Source organism: Nyctereutes procyonoides, unplaced genomic scaffold, assembly GCF_905146905.1.
Source record: "Nyctereutes procyonoides isolate TBG_1078 unplaced genomic scaffold, NYPRO_anot_genome, whole genome shotgun sequence".
In the NCBI taxonomy this organism is placed as follows: domain Eukaryota; kingdom Metazoa; phylum Chordata; class Mammalia; order Carnivora; family Canidae; genus Nyctereutes; species Nyctereutes procyonoides.
Window position 1 is genome coordinate 9,898,849 of NW_026575135.1, and position 26,182 is coordinate 9,925,030.

General features: G+C 44.6%; 1 long non-coding RNA gene across 1 annotated transcript; it reads left to right on the forward strand.

Moving 5' to 3' along the window:
• Nucleotides 1-149: 149 nt before the first annotated feature.
• Nucleotides 150-22,543, forward strand: LOC129494827 (uncharacterized). The gene is made up of 3 exons (XR_008661415.1): nt 150-540; nt 13,416-14,612; nt 19,026-22,543. It is a non-coding gene; the product is annotated as an uncharacterized LOC129494827 (long non-coding RNA).
• The last annotated feature ends 3,639 nt before the right edge of the window (nt 22,544-26,182 follow it).

Sequence of the window (26,182 nt, forward strand, 5' to 3'; positions counted from 1 at the left end):
CAGGGAGCCCGACGTGGGACACCGTCCCGGGTCTCCAGGAACGCTCCCTGGGCCGAAGGTGGCACTAAACCACTGAGCCACCCAGGCTGCCCCCAGGGCTCTTTCTGAGACACCACCTATGACCAAGACAGGTAACTGCCCGCCCAGTACCCATTCTCTTCTTTTCTCTTACTGAGGGAACCTTAATTTTATTTGGGGATGACTTGTTATCAGCTAAAAGGCTATATTTCCCAACATTCGTTGTTTAAAGGGTGGCCAGTGTGACACAAACAGAAATCCTTAGCTGAGACTTTGAGAAAGTTTTTGGAGCAGAGGCATTGACTCAACTTGAAGACTCACACTTGTCCATTCCCATTCCCCTTCCGACATGAGACCTGAAGCTGCAATAAACATCTTGGGACTTGGAAGATAGAAGCCATGCTCTCAAGTTGGCAGCAGAACGATAGAAGTCTGGGACATCAGAGAGTTGCCATGCCAGTCTTAGAAGGCCCACTGCTATCTGTTTAAGCCCCTGGTTGTAGAATCCACAGTTCCTTACAGGTATATTAGAGTTTGCTTATTATTCTGTTGTCTTGTAGATACAACCTAAAATTATATTTGGATTGCACGGTCCCTCAAAATATACTTTTGCCCCAGTTGGAAATTCTATTAGGTAAATATGGGTGGTTGTTTTTTTTAAATATTGCAATGTTTATTTCCCACACTAACATATAACACCAGATTGAAGTAATAGTAGTAACACCCTACTTTCACGTAGCTCCTTGTGGAATATGCATTATCTAATTTGGTCTTTGTAACAACTGTGCAAAATAGACAGGAAAGTGCTACTCTTCTCAATGTATTAATGAGAGAAACTGAAATTCAGAGATAGCAAGTCAGAGAGTCTTCAGATCTTGGGACAATAAGAGACTGTAAATAGTTGGATCATGTCCATTTCATAGCAAGTATCCTTCGGCTCTTTCTTCTGGACCAAATAGAATCCAAACTTCTTAGATGGCATTGCAAGCCTTTAAAACCAGAATCCCACCTAGCTCTTGTACTTCATCTTCTCCCGATATGAATCTGTATCAGATACTGTTGCTCTTGGCTACAGGAGGAGTAACGTGATTGACAACTGAGCATTAGCCTGGGATCCCTCCAGAAAAGGAAACAAGAACTTGAGTGCAGATAGTTTATTTGGGAGTTGACCCCAAAAGTGAGAGGTACTAGACAAAGGGAAAGTGGGAAAAGACAGTTGAAGAGCATGTTATGTTAGTCACCACTGGGGCCATTGGACCTCAGTCTTGCTATGCCCCCCGCCCCCCCTGAGGAGCACACAGGAATTATCTACTCTAAAATCAACACGGAGAAGTATTTATCCATTGACTCCCATCCCCCACTATATGATGGCTGCTCCAGAAGGCCCAGGCTCCCCCACCCTTCTGGGCTGCACATGTGTAAACCATCCTTCCCAGGAGCATTGGAGAAGCCAAGTAGCAGAACAATGAAAACCGTAGAGCTTGTCCTTGAGGTGAGATCTGTCAGGGCGAAATGAATTAAAAATCTGATTAAATAAGATCTTGCTAGATGAATAATCCTACAGACCACAGCTATAAAATCTGGGCATGATGCAATGAACAGCTCCCTCAAATCACTAGAAAGGGGACCAGAAATCAGGCAGATTCTGGGGCAGGGAAATCGTACAACATGACTTCCCATTTTCATAATGTCCAATTTACAATGTAAAATAACCCAGTGTGTAATGAACCAGGAAAATGGAACACATTCTCAAGACAAAAGAAAAGTAACTGGAAACAGCCCCAAGATAATCCAGATGTTAGAACTAGAAGATGAGGATTTTTCAATGGCTGTTACAACTATTCACAATGGAATAAAAGAAAATATACTTCTGATGGATGAAAAGCTAGAAAATCTCAATAGGGAAAGAAAAATCAAAATAATTTTTTCAATGAAATGGGCATTCTAGAAATTACACACTATTTTAATTTTTTTAATGTAATGGATAGATTTAAAAGCCAAGTGAAAATAACAGAGGGAAGAGTAAGTGAACTTGAACGTAGAGCAACAAAAGTTATATAATATGAAGAACACAGAGAAAAAGAGGTTGTGTGGGTTTTGTTTTGTTTTGTTTTTGTTTTTTTAAGAAGAGACTCAGGGAGCACCTGAGTGGCTCAGTCAATTAAACGTCTGCCTTCAGCTCAGGTCATGATCTCAGGGTCCTGGGATCCAGCCCCACGTCAGGCTCCCTGCTCACTGGGAAACCTGTTTCTCCCTCTCCCACTTCCTGTGGCTCTGCCCACTTGTGCTCTCTCTTTGTCAAATAAATAATAAATAGAATCTTTAAAAATAAAGAAGAGACTCAGGGCTTGTTAGATACTATCAAGTGGTCTGGCATATATAATTGGAGTGCCGGAAGGACAGGAGAGAAGGAAGTGGAGCAGAGAAAATATTTGAAAAAATAATGGCTGAAATTTCTCCAAATTTGGTTAAAAGCATAAATTTCAATATTTAAGATACTCAGTGGACATTAAACAGGATAAACATGAAGAAGGCTATGCTGAGCTACATTATAGTCAACTAAAGCCAGTGATAAGGAATAAATCCTAACAGTGACAAGGGTAACAGCAGGTTACATACAGGAAAAATTGTGTCTGTGGACATCATGAAAGTGTGCACAGAACATCCTAAGGAATATACAAAAGAAGAAAAAAAGCTATAGAATAATAAGCGAATCCATCAAGATTAAAGGAGTCAAGGCCAAGATACAAAACCTAATTGCATTACTGTACTGAGTCAAGCAATTGGAAAATAAAATTAAGAAATCAACTGCATGTATAATACACTCTAATGTACTATAATCAAGTCACTGAGACCCTAGCATAAAGGTAGACACAAAAATCAATGGAAAAAATAGAGATTTTAGAAATAGCCCCGTTCTAATGTGGTCAATTGATTAGACAAAGAAGCCAAGGCATTTTAAATGGGGAAAAGATAGACTTTTCAACGAGCGGTGCTGGAACAACTGGGTATCCATATGGAAAAATTTAACTTTGACCCATATATCAAACCACGTAAGAAATTAACTCAAAAGCATTCACAGATCTAAGTATAAAAGCTAAAACTATAAATCTCCTAGGAAAAAGAAAAAGAGAAAAATGCTTGTGACCTTGGGTGTAGGCAAAGAACACAAACTTTTTAAAAAAATTGATAAAATGGACTTCGTCAAAATGTAAGCTTTTCATCTTCGGAAGATATTGTTAAGAAAACCAAAGACAAACGAGAGACTGGGAGAAAGTATTTGCAAAACATATATGTGACGGGAATCAGAGATTTAGAGACGTGATGTGATCCACAAGTACCTGAAATACAGAGCTTAAACAGATGAGGGTTTATTTTTCTCACACAACCAAAAATCTAGAGGTGAGAAATAGATGGCAGTGGTTTGGCCTCTCAACGATGCTGTCAGAGACACTGGCTCCTTTTTTCTCTGTGCTATTATTGGCATGACGTCTTTATCCTCACGTTTCTTGCTTCATTGCTCAAGATAGCTGCCATGGTTCCAGTCAACGCTTCATCACATAAAGCAGGAAAGAGGAAAAAAAGACAAGGAGCCATCCCTGCTGCATCTCTTTTCTTTTATCATGGCAATAAGCGACTTTTCCAGAAGCACCCTTTAGCTGAAGTCTGCTGAGTTCTCACTGGCCAGGAGAAAAATCACATGGCCATCGCTAGCTCCAAAGGGATCTAAAAAGTGAGGAACAGGGATCCCTGGGTGGCGCAGCGGTTTGGCGCCTGCCTTTGGCCCAGGGCGCGATCCTGGAGACCTGGGATCGAATCCCACATCGGGCTCCCGGTGCATGGAGCCTGCTTCTCCCTCTGCCTATGTCTCTGCCTCTCTCTCTCTCTCTGTGTGACTATCATAAATAAATTAAAAAAAAAAACATTACATTAAAAAAAATTTAAAAAAAAAGTGAGGAACAAAATGGTCATAATTGGCCTAGATCTCCTTGTCATGATCACCTTGGAAATGGTACTACAGATGCCTCTAGGATCTAAAATCAAGGATCTTTACCCTAAACTCTAGCCATAAGCTTGTACTTTCCCATATATTCCAAGCTCTTTTGTGTATCCATTTCTTTGCATCTGCTGCCTGGAAAGACCTTGCTCTTTGTCTTCACCCAGCAAATGCCTTCTTAGCCTTCAAAATTCAGGGCAATTTTACCACGATAAAAATACATATTAAAATGACAAAAAACAAACCAACAAAAAACAACTGGGCAGACATCATCTCCTTTGGAATGCCTTTCTCTCTCTCTCTCCCTAACGTGGATTAAATATCCACCATCAGGAATGCCCGAGCTCCCTGCAAAGTGCACCTAATGGATTGTCCATGAAGCGAACAGCCAGCTTACTCCCTTTTCTCTTCACAAAATGGTACCAGAGCAAGAGAAATCTTGCAGTGGCTCTGCATTTCCTGATTCTAATCCCTGCCTGACGTTCAGTTGCATTTCTGCCATTTGGTTCTCGAGGACCACCCCAAATCCTTAATACTCTTATAATAAACTTCCCTTTTTGTTTATGCTAACTCAAGCCGGTTTCTGTTACTTGAATCCAAAGAATCCTGGTTAATACATGATTCCTTGCTCACTGGTATCGTCGCATTACCCGCGGGGACAAAGACCCACCCACGAGGTGTCTGTGAGCTCCCCTGCATTTCCCAACCTCCACAGATGGTAATTTAGGGGGGTGGTCAGGTGACCCAGGTCTAGACAGTGAGCTATGGACAGAAGTGATGTGTGTTATTTCTGGGCCAAGGCAGTTAAGAGCCAAGGTACCCCTTCACCTCTCCTTATCCGACTGCGACCGTAATGTGTCCTGTATGGTGTGGCTATGAGACGGAAGGGGGCTTCTTAACCGGCATTGGACTTTGCATGGGCAAAAAAAACAAAAAACAAACCTGGCTTTATTTCATGATCGGCCACTATTCTTGGCAAGTTTGTTTGATGCAGCAGCTACCATTAATTACACTATTCCCTCCATTAAATTATAGCTCTGTGTTACCGATCTCTTTCATTAGAACGTGATCCATTTGAGGTCATTAGTAAGTGTTTGTTGTATCGCTCTAGCACCCGCCCCTACAGAGCCTGGGACAAGTGTGTTAAATGTGTGTTAGGCGACTTACGAGTGAATGAGTCATTCCACCTGATGTTTTAACACCTCAAGTAAACACTAGTATCCGGAGAGAAACTTCTAGAGCTGGAAATTGAGCCTAGAATCTTCTAACTCCACGCCAAGGGCTTTTTTGTGACTAGCCGTCGTCATTGCGGGTAGGTGACGGGAACTGTGAATTAACGCCAATGTGTGGCAATTCAGAGACAGGCAGTCTATGTGCAGCTTTCTAGGACAATTATTCTGGAAAGTCTTTTCTGGGAAAGGGCCCAAGAATTTATGCACAGCAAAGGAGAAAGACTTCTTTAAACATTGACTGCTTCTGTTGCTCTGGTCATGAAACTCTGAAAACAACGCAAGTCAGAAGCTTCCTAGGGGACAGAGGAGCATCTGTCCTTTCCAAAAATTCAACATTCCTATTAAAAACTCTACTACTGTCTGTCTTCAGTGTGCCCCTCCGGTCACTCTACCTTTCTGCTCTGAGCTTCATAATGCCAACCAGTATGTGCTGCGGTCTAGGGCCCTGGCCTCCAGGAGCGGGCCCTGTCTAGCGGGGATCTCTAGCAGGAGCTCAGGAGGGAGGTGCATGACTCTTTAGTGGGCTTTTGCCCCAACTGAAGGTTACTGCTCTCTGTTAACTCCTTTTTTGCCCCTTCTTTTCAGCCTAGGGATGGTACCAGCTCTACTGTTTCTTCTTTTTTTTTAAGGTTTTTAAAATTTTTTATTTATTATTCATGAGAGACATAGAGAGAGAGGCAGAGACACAGGCAGAGGGAGAAGCAGGCTCCCTGCGAGGATCCTGATGCAGGACTCGATCCCAGAACCCCGGGGTCACACCCTGAGCCAAAGGCAGATTCTCTGCCCCTGAGCCAAGAGGTGCCCCAGCTCCACTGTTTCTGTACCTCAGGTCTCACAGCATCCCTTGGGGTTCCCTTGTATTCCCGTACCTTTGTAGCTGATCCCTTTATCAGGGAACCTTCCCCCAACTATTCTGATTTGAGTGTATCATCTGTTTCTTTTTTTTTTTTTTAATTTTTATTTATTTATGATAGTCAGAGAGAGAGAGGCAGAGACACAGGCAGAAGGAGAAGCAGGCTCCATGCACCGGGAGCCCAATGTGGGATTCGATCCTGGGTCTCCAGGATCGCACCCTGGGCCAAAGGCAGGCGCCAAACCGCTGCGCCACCCAGGGATCCCGTATCATCTGTTTCTTATTGAGACCCTGACTGATACAATAACTTTTTCCAGATTACAGATTCCATATCCTGATTACATTTTTATATGCATAGTGTGGGCCCTTCAGACAGAGATTGAAGAAGAAAAATAAACGTCATCCATAATGCTACTCCTAAAGATATCTAACATTTTTGGAGGATTTCTTTCCAAGATTTTTCTGAGCACACATTACACAGGTTTTCTTCTTAATTGTGGTGAAATATAAACAACATAAAATTTACCATGTTAACAATTTTTTAAAGATTTTATTTATTTATTCATGAAAGACACAGAGAGAGAGGCAGAGACCCAGGCAGAGGGAGAAGCAGGCTCCCTGCAGGGAGCCCAATGTGGGACTCGATCCCAGGACCCTGGGATCATGACCTGAGTGAGCCAAAGGCATACGTTCAACCACTGAGCCACCCAAGTGCCCCACCATTTTAACAATTTTTTTAAGTATATGATTCAGTGGCACTAAATACATTCACAATGTTGTATAACCATCACCTTTATCTTCTTCCAGAACTTTTAAAAATACTTTTTTTTTTCTTAAAGATCTTATTTTTAAGCAATCTCTATATCCAACATGGGGCTCAGACTCACAACCCCAAGATCAAGAGCTGCAGGCTCTACCAACTGAGCCGCCAGCTGCCCCAATACTTTCCTTGTTTTAGAGCAATTTTAGATTCACAGCAAAATGGAGAGGAAAGTACAAAGATTTCCCATATACCCCGGTGCCCCCATCATCAACATCCCCCACCAGAGGTACATTTGTTACCATTTGATGAACCCGCATTGACACATCATAAACACCTAAGTTCATAGTTTACATGAGGGTTTACTCTTGGTGTTGTACATTCTATGGGTTTGGACAAATGTATAATGACCTGTACCCATCAATATAATAGCGTACAGAATATTTTTCACTTTCCTAAAAATCCTCTGCATTCCCCCTATTTGTACTTCCCCATCTTACTTACTTTTTTTTCTTATGTTTTTTTACACTATTTGTATCTCAGTGTGTATATAATTTCATTAACACCCTTGCATCACAAATATTTCCCTGTGTCTTTTTTTTTTGACAAGTCATTTTTATTTTTTTTTATATTTTTATTGCAGTTCGATTTGCCAACATATAGCATAACACCCAGTGCTCATCCGTCAAGTACCCCCGTCACCCAATCACCCCAATCACCCCCCACCTCCCTTTCTACCACCCCTTGTTTGTTTCCCAGAGTTAGGAGTCTCTCCTGTTCTGTCTCCCTCTCTGATATTTCCCACTCATTTTCTCTCCTTTCCCCTTTATTCCCTTTCACTATTTTTTATATTCCCCGAATGAATGAGACCATATAATGTTTGTCCTTCTCCGATTGACTTCCTTCACTCAGCATAATACCCTCCAGTTCCATCCACGTCGAAGCAAATGGTGGGTATTTGTCGTCTCTAATGGCTGAGTGATATTCCATTGTATACATAGACCACAGCTTCTTTATCCATTCATCTTTCGATGGACACCGAGGCTCCTTCCACAGTTCGGCTATTGTGGACATTGCTGCTAGAAACATCGGGGTGCAGGTGTCCCAGCTTTTCACTGCATTTGTATCTTTGGGGTAAATCCCCAACAGTGCAATTGCTGGGTCATAGGGCAGGTCTATTTTTAACTCTTTGAGGAACCTCCACACAGTTTTCCAGAGTGGCTGCACCAGTTCACATTCCCACCAACAGTGCAAGAGGGTTCCCCCTTCTCCACATCCTCTCCAACATTTGTGGTTTCCTGCCTTGTTAATTTTCACTGGTGTGAGTTGGCATCTCATTGTGGTTTTGATTTGTATTTCCCTGATGGCCAGTGATGCGGAGCATTTTCTCATGTGCATGTTGGCCATGTCTATGTCTTCCTCTGTGAGGTTTCTCTTCATGTCTTTTGCCCATTTCATGACTGGATTGTTTGTTTCTTGGGTGTTGGGTTTAATAAGTTCTTTATAGATCTTGGATACCAGCCCTTTATCTGGTAGGTCATTTGCAAATATCTTCTCCCATTCTGTAGGCTGTCTTTGAGTTTTGTTGACTATTTCTTTTGCTGTGCAGAAGCTTTTTATCTTGATTAAATCCCAATAATTCATTTTTGCTTTTGTTTCCCTTGCCTTCATAGATGTATCTTGCAAGAAGTTGCTGTGGGCAAGTTCAAAAAGGGTGTTGCCTGTGTTCTCCTCTAGGATTTTGATGGAATCTTGTCTCAAATTTAGATCTTTCATCCATCTTGAGTTTATCTTTGTGTCAGTGTAAGAGAATGGTTCAGTTTCATTCTTCTGCACGTGGCTGTCCAATTTTCCCAGCGCCGATTATTGAAGAGACTGTCCTTTTTCAGTGGATAGTCTTTCCTCCTTTGTCGAATATTAGTTGACCATAGAGTTGAGGGCCCATTTCTGGGTTCTCTGTTCTGTTCCATTGATCTATGTGTCTGTTTTTGTGCCAGTACCACACTGTCTTGATGACCACAGCTTTGTAGTACAACCTGAAATCTGGCATTGTGATGCCCCCAGATATGGTTTTCTTTTATAATATTCCCCTGGCTATTCGGGGTCTTTTCTGATTCCACACAAATCTTAAGATGATTTGTTCCAACTCTCTGAAGAAAGTCCATGGTATTTTGATAGGGATTGCATTAAATGTGTAAATTGCCCTGGGTAGCATTGACATTTTCACAATATTAATTCTTCCAATCCATGATCATGGAATATTTTTCCATCTCTTTGTGTCTTCCTCAATTTCTTTCAGAAGTGTTCTGTAGTTTTTAGGGTTTAGATCCTTTCCCTCTTTGGTTAGGCTTATTCCTAGGTATCTTATACTTTTGGGTGCAATTGTAAATGGGATTGACTCCTTAATTTCTCTTTCTTCAGTCTCATTGTTAGTGTATAGAAATGCCACTGATTTCTGGGCATTGATTTTGTATCCTGCTGCACTGCCAAATTGCTGTATGAGTTCTAGCAATCTTGGGGTGGAGTCGTTTGGGTTTTCTATGTAGCGTATCATGTCATCTGCAAAGAGGGAGAGTTTGACTTCTTCTTTGCCAATTTGAATGCCTTTTATTTCTTTTTGTTGCCTGATTGCTGAGGCTAGGACTTCTAGTACTATGTTGAATAGCAGTGGTGAGAGTGGACATCCCTGTCTTGTTCCTGATCTTAGGGGAAAGGCTCCCAGTGTTTCCCCATTGAGAATGATATTTGCTGTGGGCTTTTCGTAAATGGTTTTTAAGATGCTGAGGAATGTTCCCTCTATCGCTACACTCTGAAGAATTTTGATCAGGAATGGAGGCTGTATTTTGTCAAACGCTTTCTCTGCATCAATTGAGAGGATCAAATGGTTCTTGTTTTTTCTCTTGTGATATGATCTATCATGTTGATTGCTTTACGAGTGTTGAACCAGCCTTGCATCCTGGGGATAAATCCCACTTGGTCATGGTGAATAATCTTCTTAATGTACTGTTGGATCCTATTGGCTAGTATCTTGAGAAATTTTGCATCCATGTTCATCAGGGATATTAGTCTATAATTCTCCTTTTTCGTGGGGCCTTTGTCTGGTTTTGGAATTAAGGTGATGCCTCATAAAACAAGTTTGGAAGTATTCCAGCTCTTTCTATCTTTCGGAACAACTTTAGTAGAATAGGTATGGTTTCTTCTTTAAATGTTTGATAGAATTCCCCTGGGAATTTTTGTGTCTTGGGAGGTTTTTGATGACTACTTCAATTTCCTCCCTGATGTTCAGGTTTTCTGTTTCTTCTGTTCCAGTTTGGTAGTTTGTGGTTTTCCAGAAATGCATCCATTTCTTCTAGATTTCCTAATTTATTGGTGTATAGCTGCTCATAATATGTTTTTCAAATTGTTTGTATTTCCTTGGTATTGGTGGTGATCTCTCCTTTTCCATTCATGATTTTACTAATGAGTCTTTTTTGTTTTTAATAAGGTTGGCTAATGGTTTATCTATCTTATTAATTCTTTTAAAGAACCAACTCCTGGTTTTGTTGATCTATTCCACAGTTCTTCTGGTCTCTATTTCATTGAGTTCTGCTCGAATCTTTATTAACTCTCTTCTGCTGGATGTAGGTTTTATTTGCTGTTCTTTCTCCAGTTCCTTTAGATGCAAGGTTAGCTTGTGTATTTGAGTTTTTTCCAGTTTTTTGAGGGATGCTTGTATTGCGATGTATTTCCCTCTCAGGACTGCTTTTGCTGTATCCCAAAGATTTTGAACAGTTGTATCTTCATTCTCATTAGTTTCCATGAATCTTTTTAATTCTTCTCCAATTTCATGGTTGACCCTTTCATATTTTAGCAGGATGCTCTTTAACCTCCATGTGTTTGAGTTTCTTCCAAATTTCTTCTTGTGATTGAGTTCGAGTTTCAAAGCATTATGGTCTGAAAACATGCAGGGGACAATCCCAATCTTTTGGTATTGGTTGAGACCTGATCTGTGACCCAGTATGTGGTCTATTCTGGAGAAAGTTCCATGTGCACTTGAAAAGAATGTGTATTCAGTTGCTTTTGGATGTAAAGTTCTGTAAATATCTGAAATCCATCTGGTCCAGTGTAACATTTAAAGCTCTTGTTTCTTTGGAGATGTTGTGCTTAGAAGATCTGTGATTTGTAGAAAGTGCCATGTTGAAGTCTCCCAGCATTAGTATATTATCTAAGTATTGTCTTTACTTTGGTTATTAATTGATTGATATACTTGGCAGCTCCCACATTAGGGGCATAAATATTCATGATTGCTAGGTCTTCTTGTTGGATAGATCCTTTAAGTATGATATAGTGTCCCTCTTCATCTCTTACTACAGTCTTTGGGATAAACTTTATCTGATATGAGGATGGCTACCCCTGCTTTCTTTTGAGGACCATTTGAATGGTAAATGGTTCTCCAACCTTTCATTTTCAGGCTGTAGGTGTCCTTATGTCTAAAATGAGTCTCTTGTAGACAGCAAATAGATGGGTCTTGCTTTTTTATCCAGTCTGAAACCCTGCGCCTTTTGATGGGGTCATTAAGCCCATTCATGTTCAGAGTTACTTTTGAAAGATATGAATTTAGTGTCATCATACTACCTATTCATTCCCTCTTTTTGTGGATTATTTCTTTGGGTGTCCTCTCTGTTTTACAGAGTCCCCCTTAATATTTCTTGCAGAGCCGGTTTGGTGGTCACATATTCTTTCAGTTTCTGCCTATCTTGGAAGTGCTTTATCTCTCCTATTCTGAATGAGAGCCTTGCTGGATAGAGTATTCTTGGCTGCATGTTCTTCTCATTTAGGACCCTGAATATATCCTGCCAGCCCTTTCTGGCCTGCCAGGTCTCTGTGGAGAGGTCTGCTGTTAATCTAATATTTCTCCCCATATAAATTAGGGATCTCTTGTCTCTTGCTGCTTTAAGGATTTTCTCTTTATCTTTGGAATTTGCAAGTTTCATTAAATATCGAATGGTTTTTATTGATTTTAGTGGGGGACCCCTCTATCTCCTGGATCTGAATGCCTGTTTCCCTTCCCAAATTAGGGAAGTTCTCAGCTATGATTGTTCAAATATGCTTTATGGTCCTCTGTCCCTCTCAGCACCCTCTGGGACCCCAATTAAACGTAGATTTTTCTTTCTGAGGCTGTCATTTATTTCCCTTAACCTTTCCTATGGTCTTTTAATTGTTTTTCTCTTTCTTCCTCAGCTTCCTTCCTTGCCATCAACTTGTCTTCTATGTCACTCACTCTTTCTTCTACCTCATTAACCCTCGTCGTTAGGACCTCCAGTTTGGATTGCATCTCATTTAATTGATTTTTAATTTCGGCCTGATCTAAATTCTACAGTCATGAAGTCTCTTGAATCCTTTATGCTTTTTTCCAGAGTCACCAGTAGCTTTGTAATTATGCTTCTGAATTGGCTTTCTGACATCAAATTGTAATCCAAATTCTGTAACTCTGTGGCAGAGAGCACTGTTTCTGATTCTTTCTTTTGTGGTTCTTTCTAGTCATTTTGCTCAGTGCAGAGTGGCTAAAAATTAGTTTTACTTGTTAGAAGCGCAAACTCTTCTCTCTGTAGCATTCCAGCTATTTATTCTGGTCGAATTCATAGGTTTTCAGGATGATTTGAAAGTTAGATAAGTTGGTGGGGACAGGTGACTTGGGGACCCTACTCCTCCTCCATCTTGCCCTGACCTCCCTGTGTTTTTAAAGTCTTTCTTAAAAATCATATTTCAAAGTTCTATACCATAATGTGGCATGATTATTTTTCTCCTGCCCTTATTTAGGTGATTTCTGTGTTTTTGCTATCATAACTGGCATGGCAATGGTTATTATAATTCGTAACTCTTCATTCAAATTTCTAATTACTTCCTTAGGTCCTTCAAAGTTTTTACACTCAAGTAATGCCCAATATATTGTACACACTAGAGGGAGCTTGAGAGTTCTCAAAAACAATAGTTTTCTGTGTCCTGGTGAAGAATGAAAATAACCTGCCAAGACTGGAAGAAATATTAAAGGCATCTGAGGGCTTCCCCTCACCACTGGCAAAGCTATGCTTGATCTCATGAGGAAACAATGTGAGCATTTTCTTCTCAGGCCTGGTGCCATCTTGGGTCAGGAGCAGAGCTCAGTTGGTAATTTTGACAAGTGTGGTCATGAATCTTTAGATCTTTAGATGACCAATGGGTGACCACAAAGGCCACGCTCAGCCGGTGAAGAGGGCTCTGGAAGCAGGCCCCACCCCAGCTCCAGGGAGCCACAGTCCCCGTGAGCTCCCAGAGCCCCAGGCCAGATCTTGTGGAACTTGTTGTACTAGTTCTCTGCAGTTGTAATGACTGTATTAGAGAGACTGTTGGGGGTAACTGTCCTCAGCCCAAGGCTCAGGGTCACCGGCCAACAAGTGGGTGGCAAGCCATGTGACTAGGACTCTTGACCTGACTTGGAGGAGGTGGAGGCAGGGGCCTGAGCTCCCCAGGCTTTAGATCCTCGGCGGCCCTTTCCACCTTTTCTATTTTTTTTTTTTTTCCTCCCACCTTTTCTAGATGGCTCTTATAGCAGAAGAGTCCAACACAAGGAGAGCCTGCCAGACCCATGCAGCCAACAGTGGCTGGGCAAATGCAGATGAGAAGAGAAAGAAAGTGCCCTGGGAATGTGGAATACTGCTGTGGCAACCCAACATCCCCCGAAGATTAGGATGGCATGGTCTGTTGCCCTGGGACCATGGACTTTGCCTCTTCTTCCCTGCCACTCCATCTCCTCAGGGATTGGCCCCTCCTGGGTCACCAGCCTTGATGTGCTCATTTGTGCAGGAGATAAACTAAGACCTCCTTTCCTTAAAACTATAAATATAGGAAGTTTTGACTGTGTGCTAGAGTACTCGCAGGTACCTAGGAAGACAGTGGATGTTTATAGTAGGCAGAAATAGGAAGCTTTGGGAAAGGTGGATCTAGCCAAGCTCAAGGACCCACACTTTTAAATGCTAAAAGCAACACAGATAGGGTTCAGGTAAGAATTTCCCTTAAAAAAAATAATCTGTGGTTCTCAATCTTAACTGCCTAAAATCACCTGGAAAATTTTTAAATAAAAAAAAATGAAATTCCCACTCCCAGAACAATCATATCAAAATGCCTGGGGGTGGGACCCATTCATCAATGGTTCTTGGAGCAACCAAGGTGATCCCAGTGCGTAGCCCAGATTGAGAACCACTGAGCTTAAAAGAATAATGAAAGAAGGCCAAGGCTTTAATGGATTGATGGCCATATAAATTTAATGGCCATATTTCTAGTCTGTACTTAGGTATCTGATTTCTTTAAATCTTGCTTTATAATGTACTCTGGCCTTCACTGACAAAGCCAATTAGAGATCTATAAACAAGTTAAAATGTTAATAGTTGGAATTAATGAGGGAAAAAAATACCTTGAGTCACTGTGCTCTGTGAGCTACCCCCATCTGAGAAAGGCTTTGTGAGCTGGCACATCCAGGGCCACCCTTTTTTCACTGAACAGGCTTGGCTTGGAAGAATGAGAGACGAAGTCAAAGTGCATCAATGCAAAAACTGGAAGATAGCAGATCGAGAAGCTGGATGGACATCAGATATGCACCCTGGGGGAAGAGGCTGAATTTTAGATGCAGTAGGATAGCAGGGAAGACAAGATCAGCAGCTTACCTGGGCAGCGGCACCAGCATCCAGGAGCCCCTTGGACTGGACTTCGGTTCGCCTCGCAGGCAGGAAAGCCCAGGTTCGTCACATCCCAGAGCCTCAAAATGCTGCCCTCTGTTTTCTGCTTCCTTTCCTCTCGTCAACCACAGACACTGTAGTGTAGGGCACAGCAGGAGCAGGGATCCCGGGTTAGATCAGCGTGGGTTCCTGGGTTCAATCTCCATCACTTACTAGCCACGGGACAGTCATGAAATGTTCAACCCTTCAGAGTTCTGTTTCTCATCTAGGGACTCAGCGGGTGATCAAGAGTACAGAGTGCTGCTTTGTCAACCCTGCATGGCTTGAGATGAGATCTTGTGTTCCCCTTGGATTAGGGAATTTGCCTCTTGCACCTGGGTTCATCCTCCCAGGGATCGGCCCCCTCCTGGCCAGCTATATAGTTGACTCGCTCATTTGGGCAGGAGATTAATAAAGTCAGAAAAACTCTTTAGACTCAGGCAAGAGGGTTCCCTGCTCTGGTCCTCTCAGTCTATAGGGTCCTGGTCTGGTGTTCCTTTGCCTAAATGCCACCCTGCTGGGTGAGCGGTTAATAAGACCAAAAGGACCTGTTGCTTAAAACCCATGCTCCCCATCTAGACTACACCGAAGGAGCCAGATCCCCCAAATCCCCCTGTCCAAATGGCTTGTACCTATTTTTAGGATCTGTAGGGGCTGCTCCCCAGATCCCTACTCATGAGGATATGCTATGCTGCCTGTGTGAAGCCCGGTGGAAGCCAAGGGCAGCTGTTGGGGAGCAGGAGACGGGGATGAAGGTGGACAGAACAGAGACATCTGGTTTCCACACAGCTGTGTCCTCCTAGTGGCTTAGGACAGAGTCTGGGTTGAGAAGAGAAGGGGCGGTTCTCCCCACCTCCCCACACTTCAGCTCAGAACTCTAATGAGGCTATGGATTCTAAATTGGAACTTGGCCTCCCAGGTCATTATGAAAATATTTGTCAATTTAGGAGATTAGCACTTATTTCAGCAACTTCTTAGCTTGATTTTTAACTTTGAAACATTGAAGCATGTGGTATGCGGTATGTGGACCTCTTACACTGGCCCTGCCAATGTGACAGGCAGGCCTGGGGGAAGCAATCCTATCAGGTGGTTGTGAGGATTAAATGAAAAAAAAAAAAAAATCGTGTCAGTACAGAGTAGATAGGTGCTCAATAAGGATTATACCCTTTTCCTTCTGGCTCGTCAATGTCACTCAAAAGATGAAGTTACAGGGGCACCTGGGCGGGCTCAGTGATTGAGCATCTGCCTTTAGCTCAGGTCATGATCCCGCAGTCCTGGGATCAAGTCCCACATCGGGCTCCCTGCATGGAGCCTGCTTCTCTCTCTGCCTGTGTCTCTGCCTCTCTCTGTGTGTGTCTCATGAATAAATAAATGAAATCTTTAAAAAAACAATGAAATTACAGGAGAGAATCCTTCTCTAGGTAGGCCACCACTTTCCCCATTTCTGGTTCTAGAACGCAGTTCATGCAATGTTGACTTACTGGGGCTACTATGCCCTCAGGCCTTTCCACTGAGAGGCCGATCCAAGGTTGAGAGTTAAGCCCAGATCCCACAGTTAACTGTGGTCCAAAGAATGGCTATAATGCCAACCAGGAAGTCTGTGGCCCCTTCTGAAGTGGCTCTAGGGAGAGGCAGCCTTAGGGCAGGGCTCCAGGAACCAAGGCCTTCTATGTGCATCCAGGGATCCGGCAAGGCCTGTGGAGAGAGATTTCCAGGGTGGGAATCCACAGGGAGGATAAAGCAGCCACCTTGGAGACCCTGACAGCTATCTGCAGAGGTACCTTGGCCTAAGCTCAGGAATGGTACCCAGAAACCCAGGAGTGCTTTCCTGAGGGCCAGGGAAAGGGGCGGGGGGAGGAGGGGAGCTGGCCCATCTGGGATTCAGCCCTTGAGGACTCAGAGAAGCCAGGCTTCCTGGAGAAGCTGTTGGAACCAGCCGAACAGGTTCACTCTGCTATGCGTGTCATATTTGCTAGTGGATCTACTTCGTACTTTGAAAGCACCCACTTACTGTCTGCATTTTAAACAGTAAGTAAGAGTATGCCAAGCTGTCAGAAAATAGGGCTGGGCCAAGGGGACACCACAAGCACAGGGACTGTTGTGTGCAAAGGGCCGGAGGCACTGAGGAGGTGATGTGTCAAAGGACAGTGAGTGAGACAGTGAGCCAGGGGTGGTGGGGAGGCAGCGGGGCCATACTGAATCGGCCCCAGAGCCCTTTGCTGGGCCTTCATGGATCACAGAGCAAAATGCACTTAAGACCGTAATACAATTTCCTTCTCATTAGAAAACTCTCATTTCCTACAAACTTTAGGAGATTTTTCATATTGGTTACCACATGTTAAGGAATGTTTAACCCATATAGAGGCTGGACCTCTTGCTGCTTGCATTTTCTCTCTTTTTTTCCTTTCTTTGTTCCTTCTTTCCTATCTTTCTTTCATTATTTAAATAATCAGAAATAAAAATGTAATAAGAAACAAAGAAAATTTATTTTTCAATCACAGAAATTTCATCTGACGATTTTGGCATTCCACTTAGTTCTAGTAACACATACCGGAAAATTACTATTAAAAAACATTCCTGGGGGCGCCTGGGTGGCTCAGTCGGTTGAGGGTCTGACTCTGATGATTTTGGCTCAGGTCATGATCTAAGGGTTGTGAGATCCAGTTCTGAGTCGGGCTCACGCTCAGCACAGAGTCTGCTTGTCCCTCTCCCTCCCCCTGTGCCCCTCTGCTCTCTTGCTCACTCTCTCGCTCAAATAAATAAACAAAATCTTTTTTTTTAATTTTTATTTATTTATGATAGTCACACAGAGAGAGAGAGAGAGGCAGAGACACAGGCAGAGGGAGAAGCAGGCTCCATGCACCGAGAGCCCGACGTGGGATTCGACCCCGGGTCTCCAGGATCGCGCCCTGGGCCAAAGGCAGGCGCCAAACCGCTGCGCCACCCAGGGATCCCTAAACAAAATCTTAAAAAAAAAATTCCTGGAGACTTAAGATGTCAAGAACAAATGAATATTATAAATATTTTCAATGTATTCAAATGCTAGAGAGGGCTGTAACTCTGAGAAACAAGGTCTGTTTGGCCATCCAGGGCAGCCTTATGCTTCCTTAAGAGCAAGAAATATGGGCTCACTTTGAGGCCAAGCATAAAAAGCCTTTAGATTTATCCTCAACCACATTTTACCTGAAGGGCTGGGGGTTAAAAATGCAGTAAATTCACCTCCCTGCCTAACATTGTCCACCCTCCCCACCATGCATACTTTTTAACTCCCTGTTGCCCTTCATATTAAACCCCAGTTGCCTAATTTTGATGATAAAACACTAGTTCTTTATACCTATTATTGGTATAAATGCATCAGTGTTTATTTGCCAAATCCCTGAGAGGCAAAGATCTAATTAATCTATTAAGGCTTCTCTTGGAAAAAAGTCAAACCTTTCAGATGAGAAACCTTGGTCGATATCATCAGTGTGTTTTGCAACAGGGCTGGCTCGATTGCTCCAGACCAATCAGAAGGTCTCTGCTCAGCACGTTCTGAGGTTTCACGCAGGCTGGGAATGCAAAAGAGGGAGCGGTTGGGTTTGGGGCTATTAAGCAGAAGGGGCCCTGCAGTGGGGTACCTGGGTGTCTCAGTCCGTTAAGGGTCTAACTTCGGTTCAGGTTGTGACCTTGGGGTCCTGGGATCGAGTCCCACTTGGGGCTCCCAGCTCAGTGGGGAGAGTGGTTAAAGATTCTCTCTCTGCCTTTCCCTCTGGCCCTCCCCCTGCTCATATTCTCTCTCTCTCTCTTTCAAATAAATAAAATTAAAAAAAAAAAAAAAAAGCAAGCAAGCAAGCACCTGCAGCATCTAGCAAGCCAATGTCCCAGGCCCCACATTCCTGCAGTGGAACCGCTAGGCCTGTGTCTCCAGAAGTGGGACCCGAATAAGGGGAGACTCAGCTGAAAGTGAGGCCTCAGGCACCTCTAGGGCGTGTGCCTGTAATCTGCCAGTGAGGGCTCAGCTCTGCTGAGTGGAACTCTCTCCTGAGGCTTCTCCTGATGGGACGAGGGTTCACATGATCCCCCCACAAGACCTCCCAGGGCAGCCTGGTACTTAGTAGTAGTTGACCCAGTGGGAGTGGGAAGTTTGGTTTATTTTTTTTTTTTTAAATTTTGTTTCCTTTTTTTTTTTTATTTTATTTATTCGTAAGAGACACACACACACAGAGAGAGGCAGAGTCACAGGCAGAGGAAGAAGCAGGCTCCATGCAGGGAGCCTGACGTGAGACTCGATCCCAGGTTTGATTTATTTTTAAGCTACAACCTTCCAGGTGTCCCCCATTCCTTCATAACATTCAGACCCCAAACTCCTCCCCCCTTTCAAGGCTCCTCTCCCTTTATAGGGACACAAAAACCAATCACCACCTTGTTGAAATTATAGCAATGGTTGTGTTGCTAGGAAAGGAGGACCCAGTTGACCCTCCCTCTTGGCAAAATGAGAGAAAATCCAGGGAAGCTCTCCATCCAAGAAACCTGTGAGCGGTGACTTGACAGGGTCAAGTGTCCCTACTCAGATGACCTTTATCACGTGGCCCTGGCTCATCGGATTTCCAAACATAAATGCTAACCCATTAAGAGATTGCCAGGCTGGCTTTGTGACATCGGTACCCAGCGGGTGGGCACGGTGTGACCAATGTTCAGCGATGGGGTGGCAGGAAGAGACCGGGGCTTGCTCTACAGCCCTGCCCAACAGAACTTTCTGCAGTAAGAGGAGCGGTCTGCATCTGCAAGCAGCCCACGGCCACGGGACTCATGCGGCCTTGAGCACTCGCACGGGACCAGCTTCAATCCTCCCGGACTTCTGTTTTCTTGCTTCCCTCACATTCAGCTTCTCCTTGTTGGTTCATCAGTCTCTAGCAGCTCCGGCCAAAGCCTCTCCTCGGCTAACCCTACCCCACTGGCCAAACTTCAGCAAGAAGCAACTTTACGCTATCTGCTTTGAAAAGACTGAGTGTGGCTTTCTCTGAGCAGGATGAGGTTGGCAAGGATGGCTGAAGCTGGGCGTGATGTTCCAAACTGCTAATTTGCTAAAATAATTTGGGAAAGTGCTACTTTAAAACCCCGACATGAGCTAAAGCAACCTCTCTGCAATTTGTAGGAGGCAAAAGTCCATGCTACTGGAGGTTACGCATGCTAATTGTCTCAGTGGTTGTTTATGAAATGGCTATAGAATATTTGTTTCTCTCTGTCAGAGCACTTGGCCCAGAAAGGCAGGCTCCCTTGCTGAGGTTTTCTATCGTGGCCCAATCCAAGGACTCAGCCTGATTTCTTATCAACTGGAAATTTGGAATTACATAATCAGCTCCCTGCGCCTGCCCTCCCCCCACCCTCAGGAGCTGCAGATGTGTTCATCGTAGCCTTTGCAGTCCAGGCAGATTGTCCTGTGCAGAGGTCCTGCTGAGCAGAGACTGACAGGCAGACACAGGGGACTGTGTTTTGTACTATTCTGGTCAACCGCCTACCGTTGGCTGGATCAGGGCTGGGGATTGACCCCAGAGCCCCCGGCTTCATAGGCTGGACAGTGACCTATGACCTTGCACAAAAGAATGCCCTCCATGGGGGGATCCCCAGCTGGCTCAGCAGTTTGGTGCCCACCTTCAGCCCAGGGTGTGATCCTGGAGTCCCGGGATCGAGTCCCGCATCTGACTCCTGCATGGAGCCTGCTTCTCCCTCTGCCTGTGTCTCTGCCTCTCTCCCTCCACACCCCCCCCCTCTCTCTTTCTCTCTGTGTCTCTCAGGAATAAATAAATAAAATCTTAAAAAAAAAAAAAAAGAAAAGAAAAGAAAAAGAATGCCCTCCATGGAGATTTCCTTTCTCTGGACTCTAAACTGGAAGCAGAAATGGCAGATGGGGTTGAGAGAAGAGCTAAACGGAGTGGCTCAGCGAGAGAGCCCTCTCAGCCAGAGACTGAGATTTTGCACAAATGGGGGAGAGCCTCGGAATCTGTGTTTTTAAAATTCCTCCGGAGACTCCAACACACTCATATCCAGTGTGTTTTAATTCCATAGGTACTTAGTCACCTCCCCCAGGACACTTGTACCTAACCTCACACCTCCCGTTTGGAACTTTAACCTAAGAGACCGCCAGTATTTTGCTCTTGTTGGTAGTAACTCAGTGTAAGGCTTTCCATTTAATATTTCCTTAGGATAGATTGCTAGTGGTGGGGTTAATCATCAGAGAGATACTTATCTTTGCGGTTCTCGCCACAGGTTGCCTCCCAACTGGTTGTGTGACTTCACCGCATCATTGATTAACTGAGCGTGTCAGTTTTGCCACAACCTTGCCAGCACCGACAATACTGTTTTGCATTTCCCTCCTAATCCCCTGCATTTCTTTAGTAAAGGTTTGAAAGTGCCTAAAGTCTGCTTTAATTTACGTTGTCTTTAATTATAGTTAAGATAATCATTAAGATAATGTGTCCCATTTCCCAAAGTAATGTCATCTAGACACCCCCCTCTCCTACTATTTTTCTCCTTGTCTCCCATTTTCGAAAGCACGCCCCAGCTTTCGATATTTCCAGCGGCAGCATCCCCGACCCCTGCCCCCCCTCCACCCGAAAAGCAGTCTTTTCCCATTATAGCAAAGTCCCTATTGTGTTTTCCAGTGGTGTTCTGCACACAATGACTGGGACGCTTACTTGTCCAGGCACCATGTCCTTATAAAGACAAGGCAACCGGATTAAAGAAAATCAAGCCCATTTCTTAACTGCAGGACTTCTCAGAGCCTTCAACACTCCTTTAACAAATGCTTGGTGAACTTCCAAGAGAATTTCACACCTATTTGGCCAGCCTCATGATCCTTGTGTGCCCAAGCATGCCGAAGGAATGGTGACCTGGAGGAGGTACTTCGAGAAGCCCCGCCCTGGCCTAGAGGTCATGCCCACACTAAAGTCAGCAGGCTGCCCAAAGTGGGCAAAAACATGGCATCCCTCAGTCACTCCACTTTGGACACCAATACACAGTGATGAAACACAGACATATCTTTCTTTTTATTTTTACTTATTTTAAAGATTTTATTTATTTATTAGAGAAAGAGAGAGAGCACAAGCAGGGGAAGGGACAAAGGGAGAGGGGAAAAGCAGACTCCCCGCTGAGCAGGGAGCCCAATGTGGGGCTCAATCCCAGGGATCCAGGATCATGACCTGAAGGCGGACACTTAACTAACCGAGTCACCCAGGCACCCCCATATCTTTCTTTTTAAATATTTATTTATTTGGAGAGAGGGAGGAGGCTGTGTGTGCACAAGCAGGGTAGGGGCAGAGGGAGAGGAAGAGAATCCCCAAGCAGACTCCCTGCTGAGAGGGGAGCCTGACCCAGGGCTCCATCTCAAGACCCTGAGATCATGACCGGGGCCAAAATCAACAGACACTTAACCGACTAAGCCACCCTGGCACCCATAAACCCTGACATATCTTAAGAAATATTTTAAATAATATATTTGAAAAATCAGTGAGGCTGCTGGAAAGATATTTTGTGGCTTGAAAAAGGAAGCAACAACACGACATGTGGAAGAGGATCCCATTTTTGTTTAGAAAAAAATATTTATCTTACTGATGACTTGTTTGTCACCTCCAACCAACCCTTACTGTCACTTGAGTAGCTTTCCAACAGCAAGAAGGTCAAATCATACAGACCATTCTAAGTCTGCTTAAAATTTTAGGATATATTCATATTGACAGACTATCGTGTGTGCTGATTGCACCATCATGTCACGCTTTATCTTTTGTTTTAAAATGTATGTCTTGGGGGATCCCTGGGTGGCGCAGCGGTTTGGCGCCTGCCTTTGGCCCAGGGCGTGATCCTGGAGACCCGGGATCGAATCCCACGTCGGGCTCCCGGTGCATGGAGCCTGCTTCTCCCTCTGCCTGTGTCTCTGCCTCTCTCTCTCTCTCTCTCTCTCACTGTATGACTATCATAAATAAATAAAAAATTTAAAAAATCATCTTTAAAAAATGTATGTCTTTGTGTTATACTTCTGTGAAATACAGAATGCTGTTTACTTAAGAAGGTTATTATTAAACTATTAAACTTTTAAAAACTTATTGTTAAATTAACTTTATTATTAAACCGACTCCCTCTGTTAGGCATTGTCTGGGAGTACTGTTTTCACAATGAGTACGATGCTGTAAGACGACATTGAGGGAAATAACCAGTCTATCGAGAGAGGCTCAGAAAGGCTTTACCAAGGGGGGCAATTTGGGTTTTGAAGGGTGAATAGGAGTTTGCCGGTGGGAAGGTAGGAGAATATATTGGGGGGGGGTGGATTGGCATATAAAGGCTTGCAAAGAGGTTTATAGTTTGGGTTTTTAGATTTAGGTCCTTGGTCCATTTTTGTTTTGTTTTTAAAGATTTTATTTATTTATTCATGAGAGAGAGAGAGAGAGGGGGACGGGGAGGCAGAAACACAGGCAGAGGGAGAGGCAGGCTCCCTGTGGGGAACCTGATGTGGGACTTGATCCCAAGACCCCGGGATCACGACCTGAGCCAAAGGCAGACCCTCAACCGCTGAGCCAGCCAGGCGGCCCCTTTGGTCCGTTTTGAATTAATTTTTGTATTGATTTATGATATAACATAGGGTCCAACTTCTTTCTTTTGCATGCACATACCCAGTTTTCCCAGCCCCAGTGATTAAAGACACTGGCTTTCCTATCTGAATGGTCTCGGCACCCTGGTAGGAGCAGAGTCTGAAACCCAGCTCTGTCACACTTCAAGTGCTGTGGCGTTTTTGTAGTAGAGTGTGTGCCCCAGTTTTCTCTAAAGCAGTCTTTCTGTCCCAGACCCGGAAAGGCTGTCAGGGGCCAGGCCTGGAGAGCCCCTGCCCTGCCTCCCCGTGGGGTGAGTGGGCCTCAGGCAAGGCCCGAGGGCAGTGCTACTGGGGCCGGGCTGCTCCCTCTGGATGGGGCCACACCAGCTGACGCGTCTGGCTCCGGCTCAGGACCGCCCAGACCGGTTTGCAGGGTTTCTGTTACTGGGAGCTGGTTCCCGGGGCCACCTTGGCGGCTTCCTCTCTCTCCCTTTCTTTCTGGTCTATTCTTAAATTCTCTTTTCCTTTCTCTTCTCTCCTCTCTCCCAGGCCCTGTACAGTCCCTGCCAACCCCCAGGCCCAAGGCCCCGGGCCACAGACTTCACTTCCACTTCCATGCCCAAGGCTTGGGGCCCCTGTCCTCCCCTGGGTCACCTTGCCTGGCCTGCCAGGCTCTGACCCAGAAGGTTTCTATTTTGTTTTTTTTTGTTTTTTTTTTTTTTTTTTAAAGATTTTATTTATTTATTCATGAGAGACAGAGGCAGGGACACAGGCAGAGGGAGAAGCAGACTCCCTGCAGGGAGCCCGATACAGGACTCAATCCCAGGACCCACGACCTGAGCCAAAGGCAGTTGCTCAACCACTGAGCCACCCAGGTGCCTCGGTTTCTTTCTTTCTTTCTTTTTTTTTTAATGGATGTAAAATTATCGATAATTACAGGAACAGAAATGCTAACAAGAACAAGTCACATTCATTGGGTAACCTTACCAGACATAGTTGGCATACTTCACGTCCTTTATTCCGCACACCAGAGCTGTGAGGTCAATACTATTATATGTCCTGTAAACAGATGAGACACTAAGGAGTGAGGGCTCAGATTCTGTGCCCAAGGTCATACAGCAAGAATTCAAATGCCACCTCTGAACCATACTTCTGGATTGGATTGCTTGGTGACCAAGGTCATTTACTGAACATCTGTGTGTGTCAGCCATTGTGTGTGTGTATGTGAAAGAGAGAGAGAGACCAAGAGAGAGACACACAGAGAAAGAGAGAGAACAGGAGTGAGCACACCCTTAGGACAAAATGGCCCTGGGGAGAAGTCCCTTAACTCAAGTCAGGGTGGTAGGCAAGGGTAATATTGGGTCTCCAAGTGAGTTTTTCAAACCCCAACTGTTCTAGCCTCCCGTGGGCATTGATCCACCCATAGCAGTTGGGGAGCAGGTTAGGGGCAGATGGCCAACAAGTGAAGTAACTTGTAATGAATGTTCTTGGACACACGCCCAGGACCACTCACCGGGTGCCCCTTCCTCACGCCTGGATCCTGGCTGGTCTCACCGATACTGGTTTCTCAGCAGGCTCAGGCCTACCCCTTCTGATGGAATTCCCACAACTGGGTGCTCACTGGGGCAGGGGATGGACCCCTGAACAAGACATGCTCTGCCTTCAAGGAGATCTTAATCTGAGAGGGAAGAGGACTCACCAGCCCACAACCTAGGAGCAGCCTGACACTGCCTCCCTTGCCCCAGTAGCCCATCCCTCACCACATTATATGGGATTTATCTCTTTTTAATCTCCTAGTTCTTTCTTTGTGCACGCTAGCCCCAGCTGCCCTCATCCGTAAGGGCTAAGGACCAAAGTCTCAGCACAGAGAGGCTGCCCTATTTGTGTGGCAGAGGGAGATGCGTGTGCCTATGGTGCCTAAGATAACAGAGAGGGAAACAACCAGGTCTATCTGGAGAGGCTCAGAAAGACCTTACCCTGAGGGCCCATCTGGGTTCTGAAGGGTGAATAAGAGTTTGCAGGTGGGAAGGTGGGGGAATGTATTGGAGAGGGACTGATGTGCATTTAAAGGCTTAAAAGGTGCCTGAGGGTGCCTGAGGGTGTCTGAGGACAGGCAATCATTTAGAATTCAGAATAGGGGGTGAAGTGACGGTGGGGCTGCATGGGAGGCAGGGCCAGACTAAGAAGGCCTTTTCCCGGGAGGTAATGGGGAGCTACTGAAAGACAAGACCTCCAAAAGTGAGGGCAAGTCTGGTTTAAAACCTGTTGCTCAGTGATTGAGTGTCTGCCTTGGACTCAGGCGTGACCCCAGGGTTCTGGGATCGAGGCCCACATCGGGCTCCCCTGCATGGAGCCTGCTTCTCCTTCTTCCTGTGTCTCTCATGAGTAAATAAGTAAAATGTTAAAAAAAGAAAAAGAAAAAAGATGTGGGACCTGGTAAAGGTCTGCATTCACCTTAAAAAAAAAAAAAAAAAAAAAAACTAACAGGGTAGCCCAGGTGGCTCAGCGGTTTAGCGCCACCTTCAGCCCAGGGCATGATCCTGGAGACCCGGGATCGAGTCCCAGGTCAGGCTCCCTGCATGGAGCCTGCTTCTCCCTCTGCCTGTGTCTCTGCCTCTCTCTCTCTCTCTCTCTCTCTGTGTGTGTGTGTGTGTGTCTCTCATGAATAAATAAAATAAAATCTTTTAAAAAAGAAAAAAAACAACCTGTTAGGTCTCCCCAGCAAATAAATATAGGCCGGCTAAGAATTTGTATGTGGAATTTGTCCAGATATAAAACATAGATGGCCCCAGGCCCCCTTCCACACTCCTGAGACCGTCATTTTTACCAGTGTCCCTTGTCGTCAGCCTCTGAGATGGCATTATAAATAAGAGAGGGATTGAGATTATAAATAAGGCAACGGTTTGGCCTATTTCCTTTTCAAAAAATCAGCAGGGGCGGGGGGCTGGGTAAAGGGGGGATGGGAGAGGGAGGGACGCGTTGGAGTGGTCCGGGGGATGGGCTGGGCAGGGTGTGGGTGTCCGGGGCCCAGG